The sequence below is a fragment of the Mytilus trossulus genome, chromosome 9 (assembly GCF_036588685.1).
Source record: "Mytilus trossulus isolate FHL-02 chromosome 9, PNRI_Mtr1.1.1.hap1, whole genome shotgun sequence".
NCBI lineage: Eukaryota > Metazoa > Mollusca > Bivalvia > Mytilida > Mytilidae > Mytilus > Mytilus trossulus.
In genome coordinates, this window is record NC_086381.1 from 9,749,942 (window position 1) to 9,776,196 (window position 26,255).

The 26,255-nt window shown below is 31.3% G+C and overlaps 1 protein-coding gene across 4 annotated transcripts in view; it reads left to right on the forward strand.

The window, feature by feature from the left end:
• The first annotated feature begins 603 nt into the window (after window positions 1–603).
• The window catches only part of LOC134685084 (B-cell CLL/lymphoma 9 protein-like), a 49,264-nt gene continuing 23,612 nt past the window's right edge, over window positions 604–26,255 (forward strand). Inside the window, exons 1-3 of one of the 4 annotated variants that reach the window (XM_063544495.1) lie at window positions 604–720; window positions 11,696–11,784; window positions 17,372–17,496. The gene's annotated coding sequence lies outside the window, so the exon portion shown is untranslated. Of the gene's footprint in view, window positions 721–11,695; window positions 11,785–13,168; window positions 13,666–17,371; window positions 17,497–23,008; window positions 23,177–26,255 lie in introns of those variants that run through there. The other 3 variants (XM_063544493.1, XM_063544496.1, XM_063544497.1) reach the window with 3 other exon arrangements.

Sequence of the window (26,255 nt, forward strand, 5' to 3'; positions counted from 1 at the left end):
AACGGTCCAAGACAGTTGTCTTATTGAGCACTTATTTGACCTTTGCTATAAGAGTCATAAGAATGTCTGGTCCGAGCTGTCTCCAGGCCGATTTGTCCCGCGTTCTCGAAAAGCACAGTAGAACTTTTGTTGTCTGTGTTAAAAACTTGTCCAATTTTATACTGAACTTTAGTCTTTTGTGTAGGTTAAATCCTCCAGCTATTTATTAACCCGAATAATTCAGTCGTTATATTCCGCTGATCTACGAAGGCTACATTAACGTGTGGGAGAAAATCGGACACGGAAAGGGCTTGAATTATTCGAGTTAGCTATTTATTAAAATGTGTAGCCATGATGATACAAAACATTAAGCTTATATATAAATTAAATTTATTTAGACTTCAGTTTTAAACATTTATGTAGAATCAGGTACTCTGGAAGGTCGAGCAGTTTCCATTTGACATATTCAAACTGTGCTTCATAGTGCATAAAAATTATTTAATCACGAAGTAATAATCTTGTCTTTTCTTCTTTCTTTTTTTTTTTAATGTTTTCGGTCTATTGTATTGTTCTTTTTGCGCGAAATTCGATTTTATTGTTATCACCAATGAAATCAATACTTTTGATCACGTGACATTAAACTATTCCAATATGGAGGTCAAAAAATGTGCATGGATATTGAACTCATAAAGTGAAACGAAAAACTGCAATTTCACGAATATAAACGATTGTATCAAGTAGGTATGCATTCATTATCCAATTATACTATATACATATAGTATCTGCATTATTCAATGTTGATTCTTTTGTTTATTCAGACATTAATTCACTGTTTTTGAGCTTCAATTTCGAGTGAAAAGCGAAGACGGCCTTCAAAACAATAACGTTAACTCGTGTTTATGTTTATAAAGGTACACTCAAGAATATCTTAGAAACCTTAAACCACTGATTTTTCACCTTCAGAATTTGATAATTGTTGTCAGCAGCAGTTCTATTTCACTAATTTAAGATGATTAAGATAAAGGAGGTACATTTTCCTGTTTCACAGAAAGGGACACCGAGTGACTCAGCTCTGGACTCCTTTCTTCAATACTTTAAAGGCAGACATTAAATTGTTACCAATTCAGCAATTCTTTTAAAATTTCTTATTTATATTATTATTAAGTTAACTAACAAACTCTTGATGTCCATTGCAGTTTATACACATTAACACAGTTCTGAGATATATATTTTATGTATTTGTTTTATTTCTGTACAACACAAATAATAATGAACCACTTTCCAGTTATTTTTGAAGAATTGAGTTTTAACGGTTGACCCAAGGTCGCTATGCAGAAACTTTATCATTGAACAGTTGACTGTGATGTTTAAACATTAGCAGTATGACATAAAAAAAAATTACGGGAAAATCCAAAGGATTGAAAGCAGTTAATCATATCACCAGTAGCAAAACTTACGACTTTATCTTGCACATAACTTTAAGTGCCATGTTTTATAAAAATAATAAACTTGGAGTCTCCAATAACAATTATAGTAGATGCGACATCATGTTACCTGATAAAATCTACAGACCCAAATGGATTCATAGGAGCGTTGTAATGTCAGTACTTTCATGACGAATAACAGAAAAAAATCTTGCCAAATGATGTCAACAGTAATTTTTGGTGCATAATGATAAAATGTACACTTTTTGATACTAAGAAAAAAACAAACTGATTTGACTACCACTTAGTTTTTCACCAAAATAATGGTAACAGAATTGGAAGTTTGAAACCTCTGACAAATCAAAATAAGGTTATTTTGATGAATCACAGTTACATTTTAACTGATTTGACACCTACAAACAATGTCCCATACTAACGTTTTCTCGTTTGAATTGTTTTACATTGTCATAATCGGGCCTTTTATAGCTGGCTATGCGGTATGGGCTTTGCTCATTGTTGAACACCGTATGGTGACCTTAAGTTGTTAATGTCTGTGTCATTTTGGTCTCTTGTGTCACAGTGAACAGTTGTCTCATTGGCAATCATACCCCTTCTTTTTTATATTAACAGTAGTCAAGTAATGACTATTTGACGACTGATGGAAAAGGGCATTCTTACCCTTTCATACGTGAAGAGGATACCTTTTAACAGCGTTAAATAACTAATGACATAATTTAACTGAACTGTGATTAATGTAGAGACTCAGAGTTTGTTTCAGACCAAGTTTAATTCAGGCAATTACAATTAACCCTTTCCCTACGCAAGGAAACAAGTGATAACTTCAGGACACCTGTTTCTAAACTATTTTTTGTGCAATAACTAGAAAGTACCATTTAAAGACAATTTACTTACCTGACAGGAGAGTGTTACCAGTGTTTTTTGCTTTCCCAACAATTTTTTTAGTATACCAATGAAACCGGAAAAAAATGATTCCTTGGAAAAGGTTAAAAGGGAGTTCAACTCTGTTTTGCTGTACTCATCTTGGCTCAAGGATATGAGAAGGAACAATAAAAGTTGAATATTATGTTCATGTGTAGACCGTATACATGTATATGCATGGGAATACACATTTCATTAATGCAACTACAAATTTCATGTTTATTCATAAAGACACTTGCATATGGTGTGTTGAACCCTTTACAATTTTTCTCTCTCATTATTTTGAAAATGAATGAGTTATCTCTCTTTATACAAAATTCTCATGTGAACAATTATGATAGGACCCTTAATGTACATAAATGTTCACTTCATTAACTTAATTTATCTTCTTTAACCAATAGAAAACATTGCAATAACATGATAATTATAGTCCAGTAAACTAAAATGGCAACAGCAAACTTTGGAATACATAATGTGACATAATACATGTATTTAAAAGCAAAAGCTGCATGCTGTTTTAATGCATAATGGCATAAAAGTACTTACATTGTACATGAATTGACTGAGTTCAGAGTTGTTTCTGGTTTTTTACCCAGAGATTCAAATGGTTGACAGAGAGTTATAATTATCTTTTTGTCAAGCCTTTGACTTTTCTCGAAAAAGCTAGACAGAGCAATCTTACATCTCAGGAGGCGGCGTCCACAAATATTCAGTGTGTGATTTAAAGTTTTTAAATTTAAAAACTTTCTTGAACTTTCCTGGATATCTACCAAACTTGAACAGAAGTTTGTTTATGATTATAAGATAGTTTATCCTTAGGTAAATTTTGTAAACAAAAATCCGTTTTTTCTGTATTTTACTTATAACTGGCCATGCATGGACTTAGTTTTTCTGCCAGGAAACGTTACACACGGTTAAAGTTTTTAGAATTTCAATAACTTTCTTAAACTATCCTGGATTTCTACCAAACTTGATAAGAAGCCTGTTTATGATCATAAGTTACATACAATAAATGTATATATAATTAGTATCCAGAAGATATTTGTTTAATTTTTTTTTAATTTATTCCGTATTTTACTTATATTAAATGAACTTAGTTTTTCTGCCAGGAAACATAACATTCACTTTGTGGTTAAAGTTTATAAAATTTTATAACTTTCTTAAACAATCCAGGATATGTACCAAACTTGGACAGTAGCCTGTTTATGATCATAAAATTTAGCTAGTATCTAAAAGAAACCTTTTGTTAAAATTTTGTACCTGTTTTTCCTATTTTACTTATAAATGGACTTGGGTTTTCATCCACTTAAGATAACATACAGTCTGCAGTTAGAACATTTATTAGATTCATCAACTATCCTGGATTTCTACCAAACTTGGACAGAAGCAAATAGTATTGAGAGGAATATTTTTATTTTTTCCTTATTTTTGCCTGCGATTAACATCAAAAGTAGACCAGACACTGGTTTCCACAGAATCCTTAAACATTTTTTCTGTAACACACACATCCACCATTTTTTAGTAATGCCCAACAGAGTGTTGTTGACTAGTCTGTATGTACATTTGTAATAATTGGCAGGTTAAGACTAATTTGTACATGCAGTTTGTGTTAGGAACAGTTAAAATACTTACATGCACAACATTACATTCATAAACTTTTTATGCCCCACCTACGATAGTAGAGGGGCATTATGTTTTCTGGTCTGTGCTCCGTCTGTTTGCCCCACTTCAGGTTAAAGTTTTTGGTCAAGGTAGTTTTTGATGAAGCTGAAGTCCAATCAACCTAAAACTTTGTACACTTGTTGCTTATGATATGATCTTTCTAATTTTAAATCCCTATTAGACTTTTGGCTTTAATTTCACGGTCCACTAAACATAGAAAATGAAAGAAGGAGTTTCAGATTAAAGTTTTTGGTCAAGGTAGTTTTTGATGAAGCTGTAGTCCAATCAACTTGAAACTTAGTACACTTGTTGCTTATGATATGATCTTTCTAATTTTAAAGCCAAATTATACTTTTTACCCCAATTTCACGGTCAACTGAACATAGAAAATGAAAGTGGGAGTTTCAGGTTAAAGTTTTTGATCAAGGTAGTTATTGATGAAGTTGAAGACCAAACAACTTGAAACTTAGTACACATGTTGCCTATATGGTGTGATCTTTCTAATTTTAATGCCAAATTATATTTTTTACCCAATTTTACATTCCATTGAACATGAAAAATGATAGTGCGAGTGGGGCATCAGTGTTCTTAGGACAATTCTTGTTATGTATAATTTCAACAGAATATGGCAATGATATAAATAAAGATCCTTTTTCATTTTAGAACATGCATTTCTTCTATCTCATAGTACATTTAATTAAAAGTTAAAAGTCTTCAAAAGCATCTTCTACTTTCATTTTGTTAGTGATTGCTTGATCTGAAATTAAAGTATCAAATAAACTAGCGAGGAATGCATGTTTTGTATTATATAGTTTGTTAGTCTCTTAAATACACAAAAAACATTGTATGCATGTAGAAATACATACTGATGATCATATATGAAGACTTTCACCTTTTCTAATAATTTTGAAAGCTGCAAGGTAATGTAGGTGTGATTATATTAAATGTACATCTTCACCATGACATGTACATGTACATAACTGACAATGACTGAGCTGTTATAAAGCATTTGTAAAGTTGGTTCCCTCTCAACACTAACAGTGCTTTCGTTTATTGTTAGTTATACTTTTGTTGTGGAGCATGCAACAATAAGACATATTAAGGATCCTACAAAAATAACATGTATATATATATAAAAGTGGTGTCAACTTAATTTCAATCTGTGCTTAAAGTTTTTTAGACATCAATAACTTGTTTGGCGCTGCACCTCATAAGCCATGATAAGGCACATGTACATGTACATGATGTACAAGTTATTTTGAATTTTGGTTTATCAAAACTACAAAAGTTTGTACATTTACAGTACACATATGTATAAATGTATATATGTATATATGTACATGTATGCATACATTTATTTATGATAGTTCAAAAAGCAAACAAATACTGAACAAATGAACACGTGTTTGCAGGGATTTTCCAACCCTCATTTTGGGTTCGAATGTGGGCCTCAATCCCTGAGATAAACATGATAAATAACTATATATGCTCTTTTTTTTTTAATAATTTTCAGCACAAAAATTTCCAATTGTCATGATTGTATATATGTAGACATTGTTTGCAAGATTTTGTAAGTGTCCTTTGTTTACAAATCTTTTGAATCTTGTTTGCAATCAGTGGCGGATCCAGAAATTTTCATAAGTGGGGGCCCACTGACTGACCTAAGAGGGGGCCCGCTCCAGTCACGCTTCAGTGATTCCCTACATAAGCAACCAAATTTTTTCCCAAAAAGGGGGGACCCTGGGCCCCCCCCCCCCTAAATCCGCCTCTGGCAATTCATGTATTTACAGTATTAAATGTGTGACTACAGTCTTTGGAGATTTCTTTTATCATGTTTATAATATATAAAAACAATTTCACATCCTCTGAACCATAAGAAAGTGTTTTTGTGCATATTTTACAATGGTTGCCTTTAAACAGTGCAGAAGCTTACTCCTTATGGAAAACAACATATTATTTAATAGCCATATTTCAGATATTTTGAAGTGTTTATCCAGAAGACAAGTTCTGAATATCTAATAATGATTTTTCTGTACATACAGAACTTCAGTTCTATTTTTATCATTTCATTAATTTATCACGACCAAAAATGGAAAGCCAATAAAAGCCACACCATTGACATCATTTAACATGGCTCAGTAAATCGAAATAAGTTTGAAATTATTGATTTTGATCTTCTCCCTTTCAAATAGAATCCAAGTCATTATAGAAGTAAGTTTTCATTTAAATGCACGATTTAAATCCTTCTGTAATTTTCCGATTAAGAATTATAGTTACGTCACTAAAATGAACAGTTATGGTAGATGATTGGTAACAGTATAAATAGTACAAACAATACACATCATGATTTAGCTTGTAATTAGTATTAGACTACCTTATATTGACTTTAATAATGTAATAGAGTTTCTTTGAGTAAGAATATATTTCATTTTTACCCGTTGGCAGATTTCCAGTTTATAGTGTTCATTATCAATAAGATAAACCCAGACTTGTGAGGTCTATTGTGTCCGGGATAAAAGGGAATGAGGCTACAGACAGGCTGATCTAATCTTATTGTTGGTTGTAAAATGATAAGCATGGCAATGGATTAACAGACATTATATTTAATTGTAAAGAAGGGAGACAATTTAGTAACTCTAAGCATGGCAATGTCTTACCAGAAATCAGATTTAATTGTCAAGAAGGGAGACAATTTAGTAATTCTTGACACATGTATAAATATACATGTACATATATGCATTTGACAAAACTCAAAAGCCATTTTGGGACAGCACCTTTAATGCAAAATGATAAATTTTAAGCATGGCAATGGCTAACTAGACTTCTGATCTAATTGTAAAGTGCCAGTCTTTGTAAGAATCAGGCAATTTAGGTAAAAATCAAAACATGATCAGAAAAAACCCACCGAGCTAATCATGACATGCTATTTAATACTAACCATCGTCCTGAGTTAAAAATAATTGGTCTTTCGTTTGTGTGCATCTGGTAATATCAAATAACTCGGTTGGAAAATTGGTTAGAATGATAGCAAATTATAGCAAATTACAGAGTTATCTCCCCTTATTCGTTAATTTCTAGTGCATTTCAACCAAATTGTATCTTCTATTACCAGAACAGAAAACAGAAATAAATGTTATTTTTGTGCATAACTACATTTTATGAACTGAAATCAATGTCAAATTGGGTGGGTTTTTTTTGGTCATGTTTTCACCACTGCCTGATTCTTAGGCAGACTGGCACTTAAGAAGGGAGACAATTTTGTAATTCTTGACACATGTATAACTCTACATATGCACTTGGAAAAAATATAAAAGCCATTTTGACACAGCACCTTCAATGCAAAATGATAAGCATGGCAATGGCTAACTAGACTTCTGATCTAATTGTAAAGAAGAGCCACAATTTAGTAATTTTTGACACATTTATAACTCTACATATGCATTTGACAAAACCCCAAAGCCGTTTTGGAACAGAACCTTCGATGCAAAATGATAAGCATGGCAATGGCTTACAAGACTTGGGAATTAATTGTTAAAAAGAGGTATTTTTATATAATTAGCACATTATAAACGTACATGTAACATGCATTTGACAAAACAAAAAGGCCTTTAATGCTGTTCTTTAACTCAATTTCACTGTAAGACCTTTGACAGTGAGCAAAAACACACACCTTACTGCAATTTGAAATTTTCTGGTCCAGAAAGATACATTATAAAAGTGACTATTTCTGCAGAAAGATACATTATAGTATACGAATACGAATACGAATTTGTTTATTATAGTGACATTGTGTATATATACAGTATAATAATAATATTTGTCAATACAATAGTTGTACACCCGGCCCATTGGACCTATAAGTCACTTAAAAAATATAAATCTTTAAATCATTTCATAGTAGAGTCATGTAGTTCAATTATTTACATAAATGAATTGTCTGCGTTTTGTAAATGCTTGTAAAATATATTTAGCTGTTCTTCTTGGAAAATAAATTAAAAATTGTATTAATTGTTCACAGTGTGGCAGTGATAAAAATGTTTCTTTGCTTGGTATGGTTGAGTAAAGTTCATTTCGAAGTTCATTATAAAAATCACAGTTAATAAGGAAATGAGTTTCACTTTCAATTTCATTTTTGCTACACATTTTACAAAGTCTGCTGTCTTCAGGTTCGCCACTAAACCGTCCTGTTTCAATTCTTAGAGGTAGAATGCCGCATCTAAATTGAGCCAACATCGACCGTTCGTTGCGTTGTAGGTTAAGGTTCACATATGATTCAGCACAGAAATTATTTTTGAAAGTTTTGAATGTTCGCAGTTTTGGATATTTATCTAAGTTTTTTAACCAATCAAGACCATGCTGTTCAAGTAGTGCTGATTTTGCATTATTTATATCACAACTCTTTCTATTTTGAAAAGTTTCCATAACTCCAATGTTTGTCATTATAGTTTTTATTTCTGCCGACCAGTTGTTTGAGCATATGCTATAGTCCCATTGAAAGATACGTTTGCAAATCCTTGAATTATCCATTAACAACAGTCTGTTCCAGTAACTTATCATGTTGAGCCATCGTCGTTCTTTAGATGGTAGCCATCCGATATCCCCCTCTATGGCTAGTTTTGGTGCAAATTTGTGTACTCCAAGAAAATATCTAATTGCTTTGTTTTGTATATTATCGATTCCGGAGAAGTTTTTGTATCCCCAAACTGAGGAGTTGTAGTCTAATACTGGTACCACACAAGAATTATACAGCTTCTCAAATGTCTTAAATCCAAATTCCTTCAGATTGTGAAGTTTTGAGATAATTGCTCCTAGAGCACGCCCACCACCTTTTGCTAGATTTTCTGCGTTTGATGCAAAGTCTTTTTTCTCGTTAAATATTACTCCCAAATATTTGTACTGACTTGTAACTTCTAATTCATTGTCTCCAATCTTGAATTGGAAAGATGTACGCTGTCGTCTGCCAGATCTGAAATGCACTACTTTGGATTTATCTGTATTTATTAGAACTCGCCACCGTTTACACCAGTCGTGTAGCTTATCCAACATCTTTTGCATATCCGTCTCGTTGTATGCTAGTAGTACAATGTCATCTGCGTACAACAACATAGACAATTTGGTGTCTTCGATATTTATACCAAGATCCAAATTGTTCACTTCTTGCACAAGGTCATTAATAAATATAGAAAACAAAGTTGTAGTGACTACTTCTGCATATCATTTTTATAGCGACGAGCAAAATTAAACAGGCAGAAAAAAATATAAAAAATCAAAAGAGAAAAGATGTATGAATATATATATATTAGTCTCGAAAGTTCTCATCAAATTATTTGTATATATAGAGATGTAATCTTTAAATTTTTATCAAAAATGTAAAAATTGAAAGTCTGAACACAGCTGCATGACAGCTAATTAAAAAGGCGTCACCAATAACTAGATTTTACGGAAAATATTTTATTCCTATGCCAAGATATCTGTTCTGTTCTGTTCTGTTCAATTAAGTTTCAGAATATCATGACTTAATTTTATTAGTTTATCAAATGTTTAATTTGAAATTAAAAAAAAAGAACACTGACTTTTCTGTAAATTTTATGTTGATGGTTGTACATGCACATGTGCCTTGTTCTCAAGGAATCTTTAACACAGTTTCAAACAATTGCATGCTTCTTTATGTGTTAGAATTAGGGTGACACCTTAGCTAGGTCACAACTAACATTACATACTCAAATGCATCATCATTTGAACATTTTACGATTTAATTAGAAATACAAAATGTATGTATAACTCTGTGCTAGTGCATGTAGTGTCAGCAGTGACCTACATAATTTGTACATGTATGTTTGGTTGGTACTGATTGTTACATAATTGTACTTGAAATGATTGTTTTCCAAGTTGGGGTACCAACCCATATTATTATGAACGGACATTACTTTGAAGTAAAAGATGCAAACTTATTTATATGATTTATTTATATTAAAATTTGTTTCCCATACATGTGTCTGTCAATCATTTAACAAAAGAAGATTTTAACATTGACACCTTAGATATAACTTTTTCTAGTTGAATAAAATCAGATAAAAAGTAATTTAAATATTAAGCATCAATTTATTTTCTTTGTTAGAAGTTTTGGTTTATAAGTGAGGCTGTCGTAAAACATTTGCCTGGAGGCTATTTCCTATAAAAATGATTGTGTATGTTATATGAATTAACTTAGTGGAAAATAAATCAAGTATAAAATTATGCTTGGTTTTTACAGGTTATTCAGCTAAAAATCTTGTAAAAGTGTATAAAACCTTTAAACCACACCCCATATTTATAGTTCAAAAACACTATGCACTTTTCATAAGTTGCAACCATTATCCCAAATCTAGGTAACCCATATACATTAGGCTTAGTAGAACAAGTATTATGAAGGGAAATGGGTTACACCACTTATAATCCAATGTCCATGGAGATGTGGGCACCATCTTGAACTGTTTTAACTTTGCATTTGCTACATTTTGTAGTATTTGTCCAAATTCTGTAGCTTGAATTTAGACTCATCGTGCCATTAGGCATGTACCATGTATTATTTGTATTTACATGTATGAAAATATTGAACATCAGTCATGTACGAGCCACTGTGGCCAAGTAGTTTATTGTATCACTAATATTATCTGAAGCTACATGTAGCATGTCAACACTGAGGTTGCTGGTTCAAGTCCTGAAGGATGAGCTAGATTCCAATTCTTAATTGACTAGGAGTACCAGTTTTCCTGTTGGTGTCGGTTGTTCTCTCCTGGCATTCCTGCTTTCTACATGTACGTTAATACAAATCAACCGCCACTATATAGCCAATGCTGAAAGTGACTTAAACACAGACAATCAATAAGTCAATCATCTGCAATAATACAAATTAACAGCAAATACATTTAGGGTAAACACAAATTGTGTAATTCACAAGAAGATAAGTTGTAAAACTTTCTACTGTTCTTTAATACTGCTTTGTGCACATGGCAGCCATAGATATAGGAAGATGTTGTATGAGTACCAATGAGACAACTATCCATCCAAGTCACAATTTATAAAAATAAACCATTATAGGTCAAGGTACAGTCTTCAACATGGAGCCTCTTCTCACACCAAATAGCAAGCTATATGGTTCATGTTCATAGTGTGAAGTACATATTTATAACATAAGTATATTGAGCCCACATATACAATGTATGTACATGTAGGTTGTCAGATACAAATGTATATTGTATAGTGTCCACCAATCTTGACAATTGTACCTTTTATATACATGATATATACTACATGTATATGTACATCTATTAATGCATTGTTTGCTTGCAATCTTAACTAAAGACAAAATTGAAATAATGATCTGCATGTATAGGGTCCTTGGCTTGAAGTATATAAGCTATCAACTTGTGCTTACTTTCATGAATTTCTCTGGTCCTATTGCAAACTGTTTTCAGGAATTCCGATCAAAATTGGTATTACAGATATAAATTCATTATATTGGTATATACTTAAAAATACATATAAAATGGACCAAATCAGAAATTCAACTCAATCACAAAAGAGTGCCATTCAGTGTACATGGTGTAAGTGGTGTCATTTTAATAGTTTGTGCTGAATTCATGATTTATAAACAAAATAATTTGTTAATACATGTACTTGAAATCTTCATTTCTGATCTTTCTTTGTAGGACTTACTTAAAGGAAGAGTAAAACAATAAAGAAAGTTTGAGATACTGATCCTAATTTTGAGACTGGATAATAAAGAACTATTATAACGGTAAGAAATATATGTACAATGATTCATTATTATTTGTGAGATATTAATTTTTGTGGATTTCTTGGGTAAAGGTGAACCATGAATTCAAAAGTCCAACAAAATACAAATTTTCTATATGCTAGTATGCAGACTTACAAGACTTAGGAAAAAGCATGAAATTAAATAAAAATGCTACCTTTACTAGTACTAAATCCACAAATATTGATAGCCACGAAAATAAATGAATCCACAGTAATGAGTAAGTAAAAAATATTCTGTGCTTTTTTTTCAAATTAAAAATTTCAGAGCCCCCAATACAAAATTCAATGAGAAACGAAAATGTTTTTATTATATATATATATACAAGTCATTTTCTAACTTTTCATCATGATTGTTACAAAAATTTGGACAACAAATATTTATCTCTTTTTATTGCTACTTTTGAACAGAATGACTTTAAGTTTGGACAGCAGGGTAACAGAGGCTAGTTATAGCAACAACTTGTGGGAGATTTATTCTTTGGATCTATCATCAGTCTGGCACTGTCATCTTGTTTATCACTGAATTAGGAATTTGACCAGTTCAGTAATTGCTTAAAGACAACACATACATGTACTTGTACACATACTTTTTTGTTTAAAATTAATATGGAATAACACAATTATTCACTAACTTAATCTACGGAACTGTAAGTCTTTTTTTATCCTAAACTAATCTCTTTCATGTCATCAGATAGGTATTGAAAGTTGTTATGTAACAATATAGCTGAGTTGCTGAAATTGATAATGTTCTGTTATAGATATCTGTTGTATACATATATATAAATATAACAACTACTTAACCTGGATAAAGTAACAGGTGGACTCAAATATCATTAGAATGGATATAAAATCACCCACACATTCAAATGTAAAGATCAGATCCATAGTTTTATGTAATAATAATTTTCCATGACATGGTTAAAAAAAAGGCTAGTCTGACAGGTTTCCGATTTGAAATATTTTTACATGTAATAAATTATAATTCAAAGTATTCCCCAGACTTTTCTTAAACAAGTGAGGTCTATTAAGAGTCTGATTGGAATGGAGGATATTTGTTCAATAAGTCTTGTAAAAACAGTGTTGAAATGACTGAAAGAGCAATGATCTGTATTTTATATACATGTATGGCACAATTGCTCTGCTCTGGCTAAATGAGTCAGTATCCACATTTCAGTTCTGTTTTAGGAGCTTCATCTACCTCGATTTAATGTTATTGCTTCTGAATTGATCATTTTAAAAAATGTCATCAAATTTTTTGACACATTTTAAACTATTAATGTAAGGGAGGGGTGTGTTTTCTTTTTTTTTTTGGGGGGGGGGAAGGGGGGTGTTGTTTCCTTAATGAAAGAGACACTATAAATATTGGGGGTTTGCTCTCATGACCAGACTGATATCTCTATATATATCAGAAAGATGAGTAGTTTTATAAATTTTATAGTTATAAGTAAAAATATATATTGGTGATAATTGTCACATCATTGAAACATTTAGTGAATTTATGTAAAAGGTTTTTAATTGTGTGTTTTGTTGACACAATATGATATGGATGTGAGCCTTAACTTGTTATTATTTGATTAACAATAAAGTCTCGTTTCACACAGCGGTACTTATTTACTACCAACCATCACAGCAGCGGACATTTAAACGAGCCAAATCAATGCATAAATAATATTGAAGTTTTGTACATATAAAGGTATTGCTTTGAACAAAAGACGAGCATTCAATCTCTTACCTGTGTTTGAGAGATTTTTAACAAAAGGGGGAAGTAGTAGCTATCATGTGGTAGGGTCACCACTGACTTTTAGTTGATTTGAGACAGATTTAAACGAGAAGGACAACACGATATGAGGACTTTAAACAGGTATTTTTGTTTGTTAGTGGGAAATTTATTTGTTTATTCGAAAACCTTTGTCAGCCATGTTTATTGAATTATCAAATAGATTATAAAATATTTATCGTAAAAAGACGATTGACCCAGAGGTCATCTTCGTCCCTTTTAGCCTTAGAAGTATTTGAATTTACCTGTTAAGTATAATACTAACGACATTAATGTGTTATTTACATATGTAAACAAATTACTCTGATGATTTTGGATGATACCTGTTAAAGTAATCACTATTCTTTACTGGCTTTTATTTGTTTTCTATTTACTGGCAAGAGATAATATAAAGATTGAGTTAGTACCCCTAACACTAATTTGTAGTTAGCACAGAAAATCAATTGAATGTTATTATGATATTGTAATTAGAGTATATGAGGATAAAATGACACAGTATCAATTGATATTAAATCTCTGTGAATCACAATTTATGTAAATATCTACACTTCAATCACATTTTTGACTACATGTGTTGGTATTTATGTTGAACTGTACATATGTAGAGAATTGGTTTTCAACAAAAAAAAAACGACCAAATTTTTGCACCTGATTCAGTTGTAATTCTATAAATTACTGCAGACATTATAACCCCCACCCCCCTAAAAAAAATTGTTATCCAGTAAGATTGATCTAGATTAAGAACTCAAACTTCCATGTAGATTATTTTATGTGCCAAAAAAAGGGCTGAAGCGAGCTGTAACAATCTCTTCCCAGTCATGTTCTGTTAACCTGAGGAGAATTCTGAAAATAAATGGCTGAAATTGCACCAACAGAACATAGGTTTAATTTGGGTAAAATACATGTACAAGATTTGTCTTTTTCTTAAAATCTGTTAAAGATGGAAAAGAAATCTGACTAAGGAGAAACGCACAGAGTGTTCTAATGCAGAGATCCTCATCTACTGTCAATTGTTTACAAAAACTGTCAGATGACTATTTTATGCCGGGGCCTAAAATAAAATATTGATTGTTTCCCCAATCCCGACCGACCTTGCAAAAATGCTCCGACTCATAAAATTTTATTGGTAAAACTAAGATAAATATTATTTTATTCATTTCCGATTTGCAGGCTTGCCAGATCGACAGACCTTGTTCCAGCTTTTGGGAAAAAATAAAATTATTTACCTACCTACCTACCTATCCACACCTGGCTTGGCAGGGTCGGGATTGGGGAAACAAACAATATATTAATTTAGGCCAGTAATTATGAGATTTTAACCAATTTTTGACCCTTTTCGTTGCATGAATGGTCAGCAAGTAGAAAGTCTACAAATATAAGAATTTTGGCTGAATTGGTCAGAAGACTTCTTAAAATCTGTTTAAAGAAAATCAGTCAAAGTAGAAATGTTCAATTGAAACTCTAATTTTACCAAGTTTTTATGTTATAATTTTGAAAACTATATATATAACATACATACATGTTATAGATACAGATAAATGTTTAATAGATAAAATTATCCGTATGTAATTAATATAAAGATCTACTCAACAGTAAAACATGGATGTGAATGATAGGAGTTTCAGATTGCCCTAAAATGGTAAAGTTTTTAACATTTTTGCAATTTTAGTAGACCAACACTTAAACTGTGAAGATCCTCAGCAAGAAGAGATCTACAAATATTCAAAAGAACAGCAAGAAAGAAAGATATACTCATGGGTGGATCCAGCCATTTTAAAAAGAGGGGGTTCCTAACCCAGGACAAAAAGGGGGGGGGGGGTTTCCAATTACATGTCCCCATTCAAATGCACTGATCATCCTAAAAAGGGAGGGTTCCAACCCGGAACCCCTCCTCTGGATCTGCGCCTGATACCAATAATTGAACATCTTTTTAAAATGTTTTTTTTTGAGTTATGAGCTACATGTATATTCTTGGAAACTACATGTTTGAACTAGTAAACTGCAAAAATAATCAGCAAGACAAATTTCACAAGTACAATGTCAGTCAAAATGGCTGCAACTAAAACAATTATCGGAGCTATTGCAATTTGTCCTTTAATTACATTGTTTGTCTCAATTTATTAGTTTTTGTCCTATTAATGTAGAAGATAGAGAGAAAGAAATGTTAACAGCAAAATATAATGTTTGAATATTCCAGAAAAAAAATGTATGGGGGGTTAGAAGGCAGTTTTTGTCAGCACCCGCCACCCAGACAATTGTAATTGAGAATTATAGTGTGAAAAGTTGCTCAGATATCCATCACCCATGTATTATTAATACAAAGTGCCTTCGAAACTCCCCCTCCCCCCCCCCCCCCCCCCCCCCCTACATTTTTTTCTGGGATAGCCCTTAGTTAAAATAGTTGAAATTTCCAGTGAGCTCCTAATAACTTAAAAGAGTTATTGCCTTTGATTGACATCTTTTGACAAACTTTTAACTATTTGCTGTAGAAAGAAGTCTTAGCAGTAAAACTTTCAACCACACACGATCTGCAAATAAGTAAAATGATTGAAACTTACAAATGTTGTTTTTTGTAGCCCACACAATTTCAATGAAACCAAATATTTGTGTTATGAATTGTTCATTTTATACAATTATGCCAGGTGAGCAAAGCAGACTCCTTGTACCTCTTGTTTTGTTTGTTGTAAGATGTAAACGCACATCAAGGCGCTTACACATATTTTGAAGCATAATGTTATGCATTTTATCTTTCTTAATCATTAATAGCAAGATATGCAAAAAACCATCTAGAAATTTAAAGTGCTTTTACACTATAGGATAAAAGAGAAAATTTAAATAAAATTTTGAATCATTATTCTATTTGCTTAACAAAGAAATCTTCAACATCTTATCAGTTTAATCATTAAAATGGAATGTTATGGAAAATGCTTGTGACCTTATAATCAGGTCAAAAGGACAAATATTCAGACTGATTTGAAATATGCAAAGAATTTGTGTGTTCTAAACAGAAGACAAATCCTGGTTTGAAACAAATATTACACAATATTTATATGTAACGGTGTCATATGTAGTTTGATTAATGTCATCTACATATAGACAATTTTATATGAGAGTAAGCATTAAACTATTGTATCAAAATAGAGGAATACCTTTTGCTGAAAACAAGTTTTTAAGTCTTGTCTATATTTAGTGAAATATATATGTTGTATGCATTTTTTGTGGTGGTTTATTGTATATGTTTGTCAAAGTGTATCACTTTGTTTGAAGTTATATAAGTTATGTGTCTTGTGATGCATTTAATATAATACATGGAGTACTAGTGTCTTCAAAATGAACAATTGTGTCTTGAATTGATTTAAGGCTATTTCCAACCCATGTGTAACAAATAGGGTTTATATTATTGAAAAAAAGCCAGTTCTGTTATTTGGCTATTATAATACTATTACCAATTGATAGGACTTATTTTGAGTTTTTACCACTGTTCCTAGTCAGACAATCTGATTGATCACAGAACCTTTGTCTATGTTTAGCCTATATTAGCGCATGAAAATTGTTGGTACTTTTCTATTTTTTGTATTTCTGTTTGGATAATTATTTTGGCAACCAATGAAATATAAGTAGGTGTGCATCATTCATTAATGATAAATCTGAAGGGTAGCAAAAAGGTTTTTAAACCGAAATTTAAAATGATATCTTAGAAAGCAAAGCTTCGGCATTAGATCTGTATTGTCACTAATTTTTTGCAAAAATATGCAATCTGACTGAAACTTTTTTTTTTTTTTTATTCCAGGCCTTTCAACATATTTATATACACAGATACATATCCGAGCAACAGTCAGACAAGTTGTCCAAATCCTCATCATTTATAAGCTGGTTAGAAAGGCATGCTAAATAAGTTTTGATATCTGTTTTAAGGTAAGTCAAATGATATACTAATGATAAAGGTCTATTGCACAAAATAAGTCAATTGCAGACCCATAGACATTTTGACCTGTAAATAGACTTGAACAGACCACTGTAGCATAGATTCTGAGACAAAGCTATAATGGTGTTATTTTGTGACTGAAAAATATTTGGTCAGTGATGAAAATTTCTTATACATTGTAAGTTATCCCCTTTTCCTATACGTTTATACATGTAGGAAGAAATACTTATAATTTTCATGTTTAGAAAGGGACCTTAAGTTTTTAGGTTATAACTTGTATTTTATCTTCATGTGTATTTTTAAGATTAAAAAAGACCAATCAGTATACCGTTCTGATATAAGGGACAGTACAGTGATGTTATAAAAATGTGGCATGTGGTATACCTTTTTAAAAACAAACACAACTTTTATCAGAATAATTTAGTACATGTATAAACAACAACAAAAATAGGAATTGTTGCATGGCAAGCTTTGTCGTATATTTTCAATGATGGTCCAAGGACACAGTTATCGTCCTTTGGTTTTCGTTGTCTACGAATATAGTCCCTAGTGTAAACAGTGTATAACTTACATGTTTTATTTAATACACTTCCAATTTATTTATTTATATTAAATGCATGAAATATTAAGAAGGGGATGTAATTACATGTCAAAAAAATTTGGGTGCTGAAACTTTATGTTAAGTAGTGAATTGGTCCAGTTCTAAAAGGTCAAATTTTGTCACGTCTGAAGCTGTCAAACTGAATTTTACACCCCCTTAACACAGAATTGTCAATATTTTGAGTTAGAGCTGGTAGAAGTTTCTATAATTTTGATATTATTTGTCTCACTGGTAGAACACTACACTGTAAAAATATTTTTGAGAAAGAGCAGGTGCGATTTTTTTAATTTTAATTTATTTTCTAAAAGAAATGCACTACGAAATAACTGTGTTCTCGGGCCTGATGGAAAGTGTGGGTATCTACCTTCTTTTTACACAATTTCCATGTACATGATGTACATTGAATGAGTCAATTTTGATATTGATATTTGATATATTTTGTCAACAATTCCACCAGTCATTTTGTTGAAACCATAAATCTTGCACAATTACCAATATAATTGAAGTAAATAATGCCTAGGAAAAATCCCAATAAGATGAGGTCATCAGAAGTTTTTGCTGCTGACCTTAATATTTTTAAACCTCTTGTCTGAGATAAAGAAATTAAATACATTTTTGTACTGCACCACTGATCTGTTTTAAATATCTTTGAAATTTACCTATTGAGGTAAAGTTATAAAATTTTACCCATGATTAACATTTAACTTTTAAAATCTTAATCTGATCAGATTTGACTAAAGTGGACGACTTAAACAATGGTCTGATCTACACACGCAGACTAATCTCCCTTAAAAAGTGTTGCCATTCCAGGATTGTAATGTGTTTATGGAGAAGACATAATTGGATAATTGATTAAGAAAAGTGGCATAAGGTGTTAATATCCTTACATCAAGTATATGAGATTGTAAAGCAATCACTGGATTACAAGAGTCCTTCAAAGCACTCAGGTGATGCAAATCATAATCTGTAGGACTCTTTATTTGTTTGGTGTTGTCAATGCTTGATTGTCATTGAGGATGTAAAATATCAGAATTTTATCGTTCATCCAAGTGTTTGGATAAAATGAATCACTTTGGTATTATTGTAAAAAAATCAGGAGATTTATTATTCATTTGAAAAGACTACAATATAAAAATAAGAATGTTGATATTATTGTCAATGAGACAACTATAAACAGGAGACCAAATGATGGACCCATTACGCATTCACAAACCTTTTTAAGTTACCAAATAGAGGCTTTAGTAGCTTTTAAACACAAAGAATAGTGGCATTTTCGTTTTTTATACTAAATATCAGCAAGAATATCAAACAAGCCAGCAAAGTTCAGCTGTTATTCTAGCTGATGAAGTCAGTATTAAAAATTAAACAAAAAAATATTTGGAAATTTGCAGAAACAAAACATTTTTTTTGGTTGAGAATATGAAATAAAATGAATTAGTTAGTACCACTTGTCTGCGTACAAAACATGATAATTGGTTGTTGTATGAATAAAGTCAGGTCATATCATGGACATGGACATGAGTACACCACGTTGCTGCACAGATACATGTATAGGACCAGACAGATCTTGCCTAATATTTTCAAGTACCATCTACCTGTCCATGATATGATTGCAACACATATAAGGCAATAGGATCAAAGGAAAATGTACAAATTGTTGATCAAACACTATATGATTTGCTGTTTTGTTACTAGGTGGAAAATTTAAATTTAGAGTTTTAGTTATTTTTAGAACTGTAAAAAGAATATCAAACAAAAAATGAAAGTTACAGTTGAATGGCAATGTTTGATTAGTTTGGATGATCCTTGTAAGTTCTATTCTGTAGGATATTATATATCTTCAGTCACTTTCACTTGAACAAAACAAATTTGTTATTAAATTTATTAAGTCCAAGCCCAGCTCATTTATTCAATAGTGTTTGTACATATATGTATTTACTCTCTCGTCCAACTTGGTCAATGGTAGCCCATAAGAAAAAGAACACTTTCTGTCAGTTAAGGGTACCATTTAGGGATTTCTTAATACAAGTTGTGAAATAGAATAAACCACCAGACTGTCCTATTATTTTGTAGGAATTCCTAATCAAAAGGGACTTAACTTTCTATATGATAACAAAGTGATTAGTCAAAGGTTAAGGTATTTTGATAGATTTTTTGAAAAAAACATGTGTTTGTTGCAAGGATTTTTTCAAATTTGCCACAAGTTTGCTGTATACTGTGTTTTACTTCTAAAGTGTTTAAATTTGTAGAGCAAAATCTGTTAACATAAATTTTACCTTTATTTTGCAAGTGGGATCTTATGATAATCCTTATATTTACCCTGGGAAATAACCCGCTTTATTTTGGGCATGAAATATTGACCCTTTGAATAAAACCCGAACTGCAATCAGTCCTCTTTGCATGTTCATGCCCTGTATAAACGACAAGTGAGTAAATATGCCTTCCATTAAATAAAACTAAGAATATCATTGAAAGAACATTTACAGTGTAATGGAGAAATACTTAAGTAATTCTTCTGTTTTATATAAACCTGCTGGGAATAAGTCAAAAATGAGTAGATAAATTTTAGAATGATATGACAACATATACATGGTGATGTATTATTCTAACAGATGTGAATCTGAGGGTACCTGAGGTCAACTTTGAACTTTGAAGATTTACCTGTACTTTAGTGACAGGTCAGGTACAAATCTACATGCATTGTAGTTAGGAAAATTTTACAAGGATATGGTTCATTGTGTCGTGTGGCATAATTATATACACATGCATTATGTATGTAAACATCTGAGCTTCCTGTTATACAGGTAGGGCTAATTACAATTATATACCTGTATTAAGAATGTTGCAGTATTTTTATACCCTTTGAACAGCGTCATAGAAAGGATCTATCAGTAATAACATGATTGTAAATCAGTATACAATATGAGTGTTTTTGAAACTTAACCTTATTAAACTTCAGCTGAATAGGGTTGGTAACATCCTATAGATACTAAGCCTAAAAATCAATGCACATAAAGGAACTAGAGGCTCCCAGGAGCTGAAATGCTTAGCTGGCTTCAAAGCAGACACTTGCTAAACAAGGTCATTTCTGGAATATTAATATTACCAGTCTTAATGTCCCTACATAATTTTCTCTTTCCCTCATTTCACTTCATCTGTTCTACAATACAAATCTTAGGACAAGATCCTTCAAGGGCAATAACTCTAGACCTCAAAAAGGAGTACTGGGGGAAACTTCTGTCATTAAGTTATTAGATCTTGGTATATCAAGGATTGCTTTTTGACATTAAACATTTTTAATAACTCTTTTGAGATTTATATCATAAATTTCAGCAAAAGACATTAAAGTGGGGCAAAAACATGGTTGAGGAGTAGTCAGAAATAAAAAATTCACATAATGAGCATATACATTGTAACAGACAACAAAATCATACATCAGGTAAAAATGAAGGTAAACTGAAACAAGTTTCCCTATAGGATGCTGATGAGTTTTAGGTTGGCACCTCAAATTCATGATTTAACCTAGCCCATGTTAAGAGGAAATTTGTGTTTCTTTGTATTGAAATGACTACACATGATGTAATTTCTTTCTGTACAATTTAATATATAAAGGTTTTTTTCTCCATGATATAAGACAGGATTTGTATTTCATTTCTTGCTATTGTTTTGTGGTAGGATAAGAGTCGAAGGTTTTCTGCATTAATTGATATTGTTTTGTGTCACGATAAGAGACCGTGTGTTTGTTTTCTTGGGTGCATGTTTTTATATAATCTTTATATGAGGATAACCATCAGATGCACATTGAGAGCAATTGTTTTATAGTTGCACATGTTGAGCGACCTTGACACTCTTCAACAAATAATTAATTACTCAATATTAGTAACATGTTTTCCAATAAACAGATATACAGTTTGTATGTAGGTGATGATCATCTAAACTTTTCTCTCTGCTTTGGCATTATTACAAGTGGAAGAATAGACAAATGCTTCTAGGCTATTTTACATTTTATAAATTATTGCATTTTTAGTTGTTTGCCAATAAATGTTCTTAATTCCAGATGTGCTAAATGGGACAAAGATATTATTGAGTTAAAAACTATAAAAAATTGCATTTCAAATCTATAGGATATAAATTTTGGGAGAGAAAAGAAATATTGGAATGTTGATTTCTGTCTTTTAGTCCTGTTGTTGTGGTATTTACATATACACTACAACTGCACATGTCATGTTTTATTCAACATTCATTTGTTCGACTTCAAAATATGGAACTAAAATGATACTTGCTTTATACATTTTAAGAATATCTTATAACTCGGGACTATATTTTGTAACAGTTCTATTTTAATATTGAAAAATTACATGAACATACATGAAGTATAAGCAATTGCAACCAAGTAGGAGTGATACGTGTGGGCATTATTTAGGGGGAGGGGGAGTGTAACATAAGATGATTAATCAAATGTTAGAATGCATTAAGAGTACATGTAGAAACATTTCTTCACTAAATATATATACCCTTATTTAATATATAGGAAGAAAAATACAATTTCAACAATGTAGGAATTTTAAATGTTTTATATCTTAGAGCTCACAAGTTCATTGGCCTATATTTTTAGTATGCTTTTATAATAATACTAATTTATTTAAATGCAACTTACATCACTGAAAAGATGGAAAATACGCTGACTGATATTTTTTGTCACATAAAAATGTAGAATTGACATAAATGATTTAAGAAGAACAAAGCAAACCCCCTCAGATATTAAGTACACAGGGTCGTGGAGTTTAATTATTCATGTGATGTAATGTTTTAATATGGTGTAGTAATGGCCTACAATGTAGGAAGCATAAACCTTTCCCTTTTTTATCATTTCCTATTTTTTGACAAACCACAGAAATTTGATTCATGTGTAAAATCAACGTGTATGATTATAGTGTGTGAACAGTCATGGATTAATATCTTATTTTATCAGTGTTACAGTCGGATTTTGAAATTTGTATCTATTGTATATATTTATGTTAGTTGGTTCTAGATATTGGACAAGATTATGGAATATATAAAAGTATGAGGTTAGTTGAATGATTACCAGTAGATAAATACAAGTTGTGTTATCATTCAGTGAGGCAATAGCAATATTTAATAATACATCTACACATCTATTTAATTGATTTATAGTCATTAATAACACAAATATACAAGGTTACAAGTAAATTTGACAATATTTGACAACACAAATTATTTTTAGAAAAACACATGTATTTAATGTCAGATCAATTACTTAGTAACTTTCATTGGAGGTTTAATTTAATTCTGTTGATCAAGTTGGTCATTGTGTACTGTTGAACATTATAGATTTAACCCTATTTATCTTTCCATTAAACTCGTGGACATTGACATCATTCACAAAGCAAACTTTCTGACTTCACTGAATCACATTTTGTAAACAGAAACCAGTTGTTTCATGACATCATTAGTTCAAATGTCATAGAATATATATGGATTTAAAGTGAAGAATAGCTTTGAAATATTTGTAGATATAAATAGTGGAAGATTGATTTTTGTTTGCTTCATTTTCTGTTTAAAGTTTATTTTGATATTTGTATTTTAAAGTTTAAAACAAGAATATATTCAGATTGCAGAGATGGGAGAAGGGGGACCTCTTATTTTAATACTTTGTTTATCTGAGAAGGGGGACCTCTTCTGACCAACTGTACCTTTTACTTTGTTTATCTGAGAGAGTCTCTCTCTCTTGAACTAACAAACAGTTGTCTATTTCTGATCTCTTTCTTTTAACACTTATTAAGTATGATTTTCCATTATAAACCGTTTACATGCATACAGAAATAGCTTTATACATTTAAAAGATGTGATTTCACACCTAGAAATTGAAGTTGATTTGTACTACTAATGGCAGCTAGAGTTTTGCCTTGGGCTACGTCAGAAGATGTTGGTGACCTTGGACCTTTATATTTAGTCATTAAACATGTCATTTAATTTTTACCTGTGACAACACAGACCTAGTTTATTTTCAATGAGGACAAAATTTATAATGTAATGATTGAATGTCATTGTTGTAAAAAGTTGATTAGAAAGGTCAGATCATCAGTTAAGGAGAATCACCTAAATAAAGATGATTAAAATATTCCTATAAAAAAGGGGGAGACAACACTTGTTATCAGGGAAACAGAGGGGACACTTGTGCATGAAATGGAATGTTATGTCATTTGAAATGCATATCATGCTGAGGACAGGGACCTTATATCACTAACTTTAAGATAGTGCTTATGCTTATTGTTGAAGAATGTACAGTGCCCTTAATTTGCTGAGGGTATATTTGTCTCATTGGTAGCTTCTTGTATATATGAAATATTTGTCACTGGACATTCTGCAAACAACAATAAGCAATGTATTAATCAAAAAGTGGGTAATACATTATCATGATTTAATGAAATATGAATGGATTATTGACTGCATTAACCTAAACCTGAGTGTCTCTGTGTGTTTTTAAGGTCTTGCCAAGATGCATTCACTAAATACAACTATTATTGTCATGTAAGGGTAAACCACAAAAAATCCTCTGCCCTAATTATATTTTATTATGTGCTGGGATTTTTTTCCTGATCTCAATACTGAATGTTTTGTGGATTATACTAGTCATAAATTTTTAATTGAGGGAAACATTTTGGGGTGCTTCTTTCTCTAATCAAAATCATTGCAAATAAGTTCTTGGCAATAAAATAATAAATTGGGAATTCATATTGTTAGTAGGTCTCTGACAGTTTCTGTTAAATGTGCACAACTTTTCTAAATCAGAATTTTAAAACTTGAAATATTCTATAGAAAGTTAATGTCTATATTGCATGGTTTTTGACAAAGACCATTTCTAAACCCAATATGTTTTTTTTCTAGTATCATTGGCTGCTGTCGATAAACCCCATATTTCTATTATATTTTTTTATTTAAAAACTCAAGGGTTCAAATGAGGAGAATAGAAGCAATCAAAAATTTATAGGTCACTATACCACCTTTAGCAATGAGAAATACTCATACTCATTGTTTACCCACACACACTTCTGCCCTAATTTTAGTGGTTTTCATGTCACTTGAAAATGACCACATGAATAATATATGTAGAGATATATATAATGTTAATTTGAATGGTCTAACAACATCATCACTCATTTCCTAATGTGAAAGCTCTTAAAGGTTGTAGAAATTCGTCATTGACTATTTCCAGAATAATTTCCTCAAGTTAAAATCTGGCCAATGACAATTTTAGATTTTCCTGTGAATATTTGTGGTTAATTCAAGGAAATTTCTCTGTAGATTTTATGGTAGTTTGTAATGAATATATAACAACCAATAGATACATTAGCTTAAATATCAACAGTTAACTTGTATCCCCTGTCAATGTATTCTAGGATGTGACATACCAAAAGTGTCCATCTGGCTTCATGATATATTTTGTTTTCACTTCTCTTCTAAGATAATGTTGTACATTTGTAATACTTTGAAAAAAAATCAAAATTTTATTGAGGAGATGCCAAATTTAGGGTGAAACATTTTTTTTTTCTTCATATGGACTGTTGGTTTTCCCGTTTGAATGGTTTTACACTAGTAATTTTGGTGCCCTTTATATAGCTTGTTGTTAGGTGTGAGCCAAGGCTCCATGTTGAAGGTCATTCATTGACCTATAATGGTTTACTTTTATAAATTGTTATTTGGATGGAGAGTTGTCTCATTGGCACTCACACCACATCTTCCTATATCTTATTCTATTATGTCCCAAATGCAATAAATACCTAAATGCAAATTTGGGTAAAAAACACATCAGTACAACAGTAGGAAATTGGTTCAGCCTAACATTCAATTAAACCTTTCCTTTTCAAATTTGGATTGTTTTCATGTTTGTTATTCTGGAATTCTGAAATTTGATATTTTCTAGCACAGCAGTTTATAGCTTTGTATAAGCCTGTTATATAACATGAACATGTATTTTGCTCCCTCCATTGGTCAATATAATTTTTTAGCAAGGGACATAATTTGCTTTAGATTATGGTTAAAAAGGCGACACATTTTGGTGAAAGTTATATGAATACATATACTACAATCAGAGTACCATGGTTTGGTCAGTTTTATCATTGATTC